A 9,230-nucleotide genomic window follows, 5' to 3' on the forward strand; every position below is an offset into this window, starting at 1 on the left:
TTCTGCTACTCCATAATAGATAACCAATAAAACATTTCTGTGGGTGGACTGGCCAGTTTAAGGGGATGTGGGGGAATAAGTCAGATAAGATGTGAAGGAGGAAGTAAAAGAAGGGAGAGAGAGATCATGAGAAGAGACAGATTTACAGATGAAAAAGCTTATTTTGGTTTATCTGCATTACATTTGAATGCTTAAACAGGCATTAAATGAGCTATAGGCTACTCCTCCTATGGCACCCGTTAGCACGTTTTTCTTCAACAATATCAAAGTGTATATCACCAGATTCCTAACAGGCGGGTGTAACAGAAATCAGAAAGCGTTTTAGAGGATTGAAACTGCACAAAGAAAATAACCAAAAAACAAGAACATAACAAGAACATAAACATTGTCTAACAAGTTGGCATATTTTAGAATTCTTTATTGGATAGATGATAGAATTTTTTTCTACCAAAAAGTAGATCAAAAGGGAATCATATTTTACTTTTTGCAGTTCTTCTGGATATACTTGTAATGATTTATTCTTTGTTTTAGTTTTTATTTCAGAGTTTTGAGTTCTAATTCATCCCTAGTGTTGCTTGTTTTACGTGTGTTTATGTTCCCTAGTTTGGTGTTACCTGTATTACTTTGTCATGGTGTTTCTCTTGTGTTTCTTAGTTCAGTCTTAAGTGTTTCCTGTTTTATTTTGTAGTTCTGGTCCTCAGTGTTGTCTCTCTGTTATCCTCCTGTCTTGATTGTCCTCACCTGTGTCTCATTAGTCTCACCTGTGTTGATTACCTCTGTGTCTATTTAGTCTCTGTGTTTCTTCTGCTCTTTTGTCAGTTCATTGTCTTCTGTTGGTGGGGATATCTGTTCATGTTTCCTGTTGAGCGTAATTCCTTGTGGTTCCTGATGTTTTTCTTTACAGACTTTGGATTTACTATTAAAGTAAGTTTTAATTTAGTCTTTTTAGTTTAAAAAAATAAATTTTCCCCCTCTACGATTTTCAATGCACTCTTGACAATACTTGGCCTAATACAACGACAACAGAATTCATACTGGCCTTAGCAATGCTTAAAAAGAAACAACTAGCCCTCTGCAAATACACAATACTCACTTATTACCTCATCATTTGAAAGCTCAGCGTTTCACATTTCTAGACAAAATGTTCTTTGCCTGTCACCTGAGAGTCCATGTTCACAGAAACATAATAATTACATTTTGTTGTCAACCGCAGAGGACATAAAAGGTAAACTGTAAGGGAGTTATAATATGTGCATGTCAATAAAAAATAAAAAAAGTACAAAACTGCCAAAAGCGTAACAATATGCCTCAGAAACAATGGATAGTTAATGTGTATTTTTTAACTATTAACCTCTCTTGCTTCAAAATTATAGCTGTTGAATTGGCAGCCTGTTGGGGCACACCCCACAATGGCAATATGCTTTGGCTTGATAGCTTAAAGGGTTAAAGAAATATCCTGTGTATGTTTCTGTATGGAGGACAAAAAAGGTTAAAACAAATCATTTGTCAAGGTCATTCATTGTTTGATGTTGTTTAGATAGTGTATTTAATGCACTTTTTTTTGGTTGTATTCATTGCTTTGGTCTTTTTTTGTGAACTAAAGTGAATCTATCTTTTCCGCCTTTTTCTGAGGTACAGTAGAGTTAGAAATTATCTTTGTTTTGATGAATGTCAATTCATGTAAATAAACCCTGCAGATGTCAGAATTAAAGCCTCTATACTCCCTGCAGGTGTTTCCAGTTATTTCCGTTGATTAGAACTCCTGTCAGTACTGGGTGAGTGTTTACAGATTTGCTTGATTGACATCTCCCCAACTTTCCTGTATGTTTTATAGCATCTGCTCTGATTCTTTGAAATTTGTAAACAGCAGGTTAGGGACCTGGGTGGACTCCCGGCAGGGCTCTAAACTACTTTCACCCGAAAATACTTTGAATCTCAGTTATACTGAAAACACCTTGTGTGGTTATGTAGGGCCTTTTGGGTATCAGGATACCTTTTTCTCTAACTGTCTTTACACTACTGCATTTTAACATATATCCTCTAAAGGCACATCTCAAACACACCCACTGCACTTGTAATGTACAAGTTGACAGCAGCAGCCTCTGTACTAAACAGTATATGAGCAGCAAATATTTTCAGAAGCAGTTTTTTTTTTAATAACAACACATACAGGGATGCAAGTCTCAGATGATTCAGAAAGATGGTGGATTTATTGCTTCATTCAGCCACAGCGGGATATGGACTGAAGAATAAGAATAACGTTTGTTGGAAGAAATTCACTGCAGTGGTGGAAATGTCCTTACATAAATATGGAAACACATCATGTACAGTAGAGACTGTTTCCTCTATCCCAGAGGAAGACCGAGTTTGTTTGTTTTGTGATTTAGATGAAATTGAAAATGAGATTAACTTTTTGTTTTACTGTCCACTGTATGATAACATAACATTTTTTTTTTTTTTCAAAAAATTTTGTTTTTTTTTTGTTAGATGAGTAAAAGAAAAGTTGTTTCAAAAAGGAACCTTTGTTATATCAGATTTTATTTCAAAAGTCTGGGGAAAAAAACAAAAACGAAAAAAACAGAATTTGCGATTTTAAGCCTGAACTGTGGAGCATCTAACGTTTCTTTGTTCTGAAATACTGAACCACTGCAAATTAATGTTCCAGTGTCTTATAAGCCCATGATGGTTGGGCACATTGTGTGCATGTCATGAAAATAAATTCATTCAATCAAAAAAAAAAATCAATCCTCTCGGAAGGGTTAATGAAAGCACACACAGTCTCACAGACATAGTGATAATGAACCCAACATGACAAAGTTGTGACACATCTGTGAGAATTATGTGCTGAAACCACAAATGTGCCAATGCAAAATGTAAGTGGGAGGATAGAGTTACTAACGTGGATTATAAAGTGAATAAGTTTGGGACCATTATTGCTTGGTTTAAGAAAAGAGTGAGCATTCAAATAGATATTTAGTCAGCAAGTCAAAGACGTAAAGATGTTAAGGTTACGAGTGCACAAGTGGAGTTAAGTTTTTGTTAATCATTTGACCAGAGATACGTTTGTACCATTCTTTAAATCATTACTCCACATTGCATCATCTGCTTTACTATTTAGTAACATTTAGATTATATATAGATAATCTGACATAACTTCAATTATGTCACAAGGCATGAGGAGTAAGGGACCCTTTTTTTGTAAATAGAACATTTCTACCACCCTTATTGGTCAAACCTAATCCAACTTTATTCTGTTCCTTAATGTAGACAGCTTGAAGCACATTCACATTTTCCAAGTGTCAGAAAGGCGTATTCCCTCTGCTGCCAAAATATCTAGAATATAAAACCATTTACATTGTCTGACTACTTTTTCCCCCATTAACAAGACGCTACATGCTCTCACAGTTAAAAGTGCAACAGTCAGTGTTACAATTTGATGCTTTTTTTGTTTCGTCGTGAAACCCTGATGGATGGATGGATGGAGCTTCTTGTGGAGCTACAATTCATTGTCTTATTGACTGTCACTGTTGGTAGCTGAATGACAACTGTTAAGGGCATCTGTTCCAAGGAGAGAGGAGCATTATTGTCATGAATAGACACACACACACACACACACACACATACACATGTTAAGTGTGTTAGGTAAGCAATAACAGCGGCCTCTTGCCAAAGACGCTCCAAGATAGCATCGCCTCAGGGTAGAGGGTGACAAGACATGTTCTCTTCTCCCTCTTCTTGTGTAAATAAAGGTAAAATTGGGTCATCCATTATAGATAGATATAAAGATGTGGCCAACATTTCCAATACGTTGATTATCCTTTCTAATATAGATATACTCTGTAAAGTTGGAGCTTAAGTAAATTGCCATTTTGCCCTTCTTTCCATCCCCCATCCTCTATTTCTTATTGCTTCCCTCTCAATCTCGACAGTGTAAATTGGTCATGCATAATGGATGAACAGATATAGGCGGACGCAGAGCCTTTTTCTGCAGAAACTGAACTGAAGGTTGAATGGAGTAAAACATGCCAGCTGTGTCCACACCCTCCTCTCTTTTTCCAGGTCATCCCACCCATGTATTTTTGGAGAGTTAGATTTTTTTTTTTTCAAACGAAAGATGGACACAACACTATATATGTTGCTTTATTACCTGCCAAGGGACTGCATGTAAATTAGCCTAAGGCTAACTCTGGTGCAATGAATCAAATGGCTACATTTATGTTTCAATTGCACAGGGTCCCAAATAAAGTTAAATTAAATTGAATTGACACTGCAAGCTCCAACAGTCGTTTGCATTGTTCATTCAGGGTTCTTTCTTGGCAGTGCCAGAGAATCTAGAGGCAGAAATTACATGCAGATAATATTCTTTAAACATTTGATGCAAAAATTGCTAAATTGTAAAATGAAATTTTCCGTCAGGTTGACGGTGGCCTTAAAAACGAACATCACAGAAATTCAAACCGCATCATTATGAGTAATGTTTAATTTTGAACAGTATTCATGACGTCGAGCAGTTACAGCTATTCAAGACTGAAGTGATCAAAAGTCAATAATAATTCAATGAGTGTGATAATACCTTGTTGCATTTTTCATTTTTTTTTAAACGTCAAGGTCTTGAACATATTTGTTGAGAGACAAAAACCAAAAAAATGAAGTTTGATAAAATGATACAAAAAGCACTGATATTGCTGGCGCACCTTCTATCCATGCGCACAGTCATATTTTGTGATGGGATACATATTGATGCTTGTATTCTACACTGGGTATCATAAAGGGTTATAGCCATCTCATCTGATGTCACACATTACATTTTTAGGCGTCCAAGCTTAAAGCACTTTATCTCTATCATTGAAGCAGAATGAGCAGTTGTGTATTTCTTTATGTGTGCTAACATTAGCCATTTGACCACATTTCAAGAAGTTATTTCTGTTTGGAAACACTAGTTTGAGTTGTTTATGGAACAACAGCTATTTCTTGAGTGAGCACTGGCTGACATCCCATTTAGCCTTATGATGTGCAGAATAACAGCTGCCTCTGAGTTATGAAATCCTCCCCGTCTTCTATCTTTTCCTTCACGTCTCTTAGGAGGATCTCTGTTTTCACATGGATCTGATTCTTGACATTCCTCCAGTGAAGGAGGCTCCAAGTGGAGAGTTTCTCTAAGATTTTAAGTGGACTGTTTGTCTATCTGACTTGCTGACTCCTCAGTGATGAGAGGCAGACTATTACAGGCCGTCACATATGAATGACAGTGTGTCATGTTGGACAGCAGGCAGAGCAGCTGTGTCACCCGATGCCACTCACACAGTGGCATGTTGATGTATTCCATGCCCGCAGACAACATTTTGTGTGTGTGTGTGTTTTCCCCATGCTTTTTTAAGCAAGCGTGTATCTGCATTTTACTAAATGTGCACATGTGTTGCTTTTTGCTTGTGTGCACATGTGTGATTCGCATGCTGGTATTGATGACGCCGACTCCCTCGCACATTAGATTCTCATTAATTCAAAGACCTGTGAGCGCATACACACACACACACACACACACACACACACACACACACACACACACACACAGACACACACACTCTATACAGGCCATCACATTCTCATCACTGCACCCTGCCCCTTTAATCTCTGCGCCTCCTCATCTTCCGTCTTACACTCTGCAACTCCCCCCCCCCCCGCCTTCTCTTCCTCCTCCTCGTCTCCCTCCTGTTCGTCCCTCGTCTAATTGAGGTAAACACTACGAGCAGGTTATTAGGGAGACCTCTCTATGTAGACGGCTCATTTTGACACCCTGCCATTATGTCCCTATTATTGAGACACCCTCCCATGCCACGTGTATGATAACACCTTGCTGACCCTGTACTGAGCTAGTCACTGTATAATGACCCACTTGTGTAAAATGACATCTGTTTATTAATACTGTGTGTAACTATAGGTTACTATGACATATAGATACTGCCAGCATTAGTGGAGAACCAGCCCTTTATTTGACATAGGACCTCAGTTTTAGCCGTTTATACAACAGTGAAGATACATCCCTATTCACAAGCAAGTACCACGGCACAAACATCAACATTTTAGATACAGTATTTAATGATAGATCATATAAATGAGATAGATGAATAAAATAACAATTATAGGGCTAAACTGAGTGTGATGCATCTTAATAGGGTCTGTTGGAGTAGGAGCGATTAGATGACCAAGGTCCAAGGACTTGGTATAGAGAAGCTTAGGTCGCGTTCACATATAAAGTTTGGTGGACTCGGTTCGATTCTGGGGCAAAATCGCAACGATATAATTTGGTTTGGTTTGAGTTCAGACAGTAATGGCTAGGTAGGCTGTTAAAAAGAATTGCCCTTCTAGGGTAAATAAAGTTGTATGAATCCGAATCTGTTCAGACTGAACTTTGTCAAGCGCACCGAAGCCTGTCGAATCACTTGTTGGGCTGCAGCTGCGTTCAGGTGGTCTCGGACAAATCTATAAAAACGAGTTTCCGAGTTGTAGATGTACAGAAACGCCTGCTCAAGTCGGAACAATAACCTCAATAGTGAGATGCCGACATTTTCTTCCATCAACTTGAATGTCAAAATATGTTTCGTTAATGTTAAGATACTTTTTAATAGGTTAATTTATGTATTTTAAATCAATGTTTTGCTCAAATATTATGCTACTTGAAACAGACACATTACACATGTCGTCTTCATAGCATCCACGCTGTCTTTCTCCTGTTGTTGTTGTTGTTGTTGTTGTTGTTAAGGCTTTCCCACTTTGAAAACTGAAAACACGTGAACACACTGAAGTCGGATAAATGACTTCCCATTTCACGTGTTCACATTAGTCGAAACATAGACTGGCATTGACTTCCAGCGGACATTATACCTCAGCCTCCATCCGTTGAACCATATGAAGCCAGTATATTGCTGTGACAGCGGTGGCATATTGTTTATTTGCAACAAGTCTGCATGGGATCGGCTAGAAGAGTCAAAGTGTTGACATCAAGCAGCTTGTAAAAAGCACATATTTAACTTACATAATAAAACATTGACAGTCTCTCAGGACGGTTTATCACATCAGTTTGTAGCAGACACTGAAGGATATCGAAGAACAATGTCTTATGATTCAGAGTTGGTTACGTTTTCCCTTGCTGTTTCTGCTAAATCTGCACTTTCACTGATTGAAGTGGTCAAAAGACTAAATGCTTATTGAGTCAGGCGCTGTTCCTTATAAATACTCCAGATTAGGCCTTTTCTTGGTTTCAGGCTGGGCGGACTCTGGATTTGAAATCGAGACTGGTCAAGATCTCTCCTGAAAAAAACTATTTTACCACTTCATTATTATGAATAAAAGGCCCCTTTCTGGAGGAACATGCAACTACTATTCATTCCTATGACTTCAACCTCCACCTCAGCATTTTTTTCCTGAGATATTTATCGTGCTAATGCTCTTGTTTCTGTCTCACCCTGTCTTGGTCTTGCCTCAGTCTCAATACCTAAATGTCTTGGTCTTTTCTCAGTCTCTGAGAACTCTGGACTTGGGTTTGTCTTGGTCCTGCTTAGTGTGTTCCTGACTACAGCACTACTACAGATCACTTTGGACATTACTGTGTAATGAGATAACTTCTGTCACAGAGACCGTGGTCTCCTCTGGTTCTTATTATTTCTTCTTTATTGTCATCACGTGAATGTGGAACTGATGATTCCAACAACCCAACAGCATGAGAAACTAATCCAAGCCACTACAGTTGCTTTTAATGTGTTATTTTTTCCACTTCGTGAAATGACTTTTTTTTCCCACTGTATTCATTATAGTTATAAGAAACATACAGTACACCAAGACAGACATTGTTAAATGACCCCTGTAGATTTAGTAGCCTATAATGAGCTCTTATAGAAAGTGTCTGCCTGTGAAATGAGGCAGAATTATAGAGGATTAACCACAAAGTAACCCGGCTCACATCTATTGTCATAACATCTGTCTCCTCTCTTCCATTGTCCTTCTTTACTTCGTCCTCTCTGTCTCTCTCCTCTTGTGATGACGTATTTATAAACCTGTCATCTTCGCCTCTCTCCTCCCCGCCTCGTCGCCTATCTTCTTTCCTTCATTATGTTCCTCCTCCCCCCCCATTCTTCTGTGCTCATAATGTCTTTGATAAAGCCTGTCAGATTAATTAATGTGATTAACTCTGCGTGTCCTCGCTGATAACAGACCTTCAAAATTTAGGACATTAGTGTGGCATGCTAGCTGCTCAGATGGATGATTGACGGACTAGAAAGAGCTAATGAAATACGGAACAGGCTGGCTTTTTAAAAGTGGCTTTTTTGAATGACTCACACTCTCTGATCTGCCTTTGACTGTCTAGCCAAGATTGAGCATTAAATGAGTCAATGATGACAGAGGCTAAAATGTAGCAGAGAGATAGGAAAAAATAAGAGCATGATTTATCTTACTTTTTCTCACCTTCAAAGGTCAAGTGTGTAATATGGGGGCTTGAAATATCTGTAATAGTGTATATGTTCCTATGACATTTAGAATTGTTGTTTTTCTTTTAATAGGATAGGCTTTTAATATTCACAGTGAAAGTAGTTCTGGTCGGTTGTGTCTGTGATTAAATCACATCAGAGAGAAACAGTGACATGCTTAAAGTGAGTTATTTTGGGGGATCACGTGATGCACAAACCCGAGCAGACGTGAACTCATCGGCTCCCTGCAGGATTGCTATAAACTTTATTTTTTAAACAAATTTCTACCAGTGGAGGGGTCCGTCGGGTGCACGATAGATTTATAATGTCACTGGATGCATTTTTTGCGCACCCTGGACCGTACAAGAAAAAGAAACACGAACGGAAAAAGGGAGCTAAAGCTAATGCTACGAAGGCTAACTCGAACGATGAGCTGGAAACAGAGGACGAAGCAGTGTACGGGTCTGACTCCGCCAACAACGAAGAGTTAAGTGATGGACGAGACAAGCTTATAGTGAATTGTGTTACTGCAAACATAGAGAAGATGCTGGACAGCAAACTGGCTAACATAATTAAACCAGTTAGCGAACTCTCGGAGAAACTCGACAGCTTAATACAGAGGATGGGAACGGCCGAACAGCGCATCTCGGACCTCGAGGACAAGTCGGCGGCAACAGCACCCCGGGTAAAAGCTCTGGAAGGCGAACTGCAGAAGGCATTAGATCGGCTGGAAAACTTCGAAAACCAAAGTCGACGTCAGAACCTGAG

General features: G+C 38.8%; 1 long non-coding RNA gene across 1 annotated transcript; it reads left to right on the forward strand.

Annotated features, from left to right (window-relative positions):
• The first annotated feature begins 831 nt into the window (after positions 1 to 831).
• Positions 832 to 2,413, forward strand: LOC306836129. Its single transcript, XR_013780737.1, has 3 exons — positions 832 to 924; positions 1,731 to 1,775; positions 1,868 to 2,413. It is a non-coding gene; the product is annotated as an uncharacterized lncRNA (long non-coding RNA).
• The last annotated feature ends 6,817 nt before the right edge of the window (positions 2,414 to 9,230 follow it).

Source organism: Symphodus melops, assembly GCF_947650265.1.
Source record: "Symphodus melops genome assembly, chromosome: 15".
In the NCBI taxonomy this organism is placed as follows: Eukaryota; Metazoa; Chordata; class Actinopteri; order Labriformes; family Labridae; genus Symphodus; species Symphodus melops.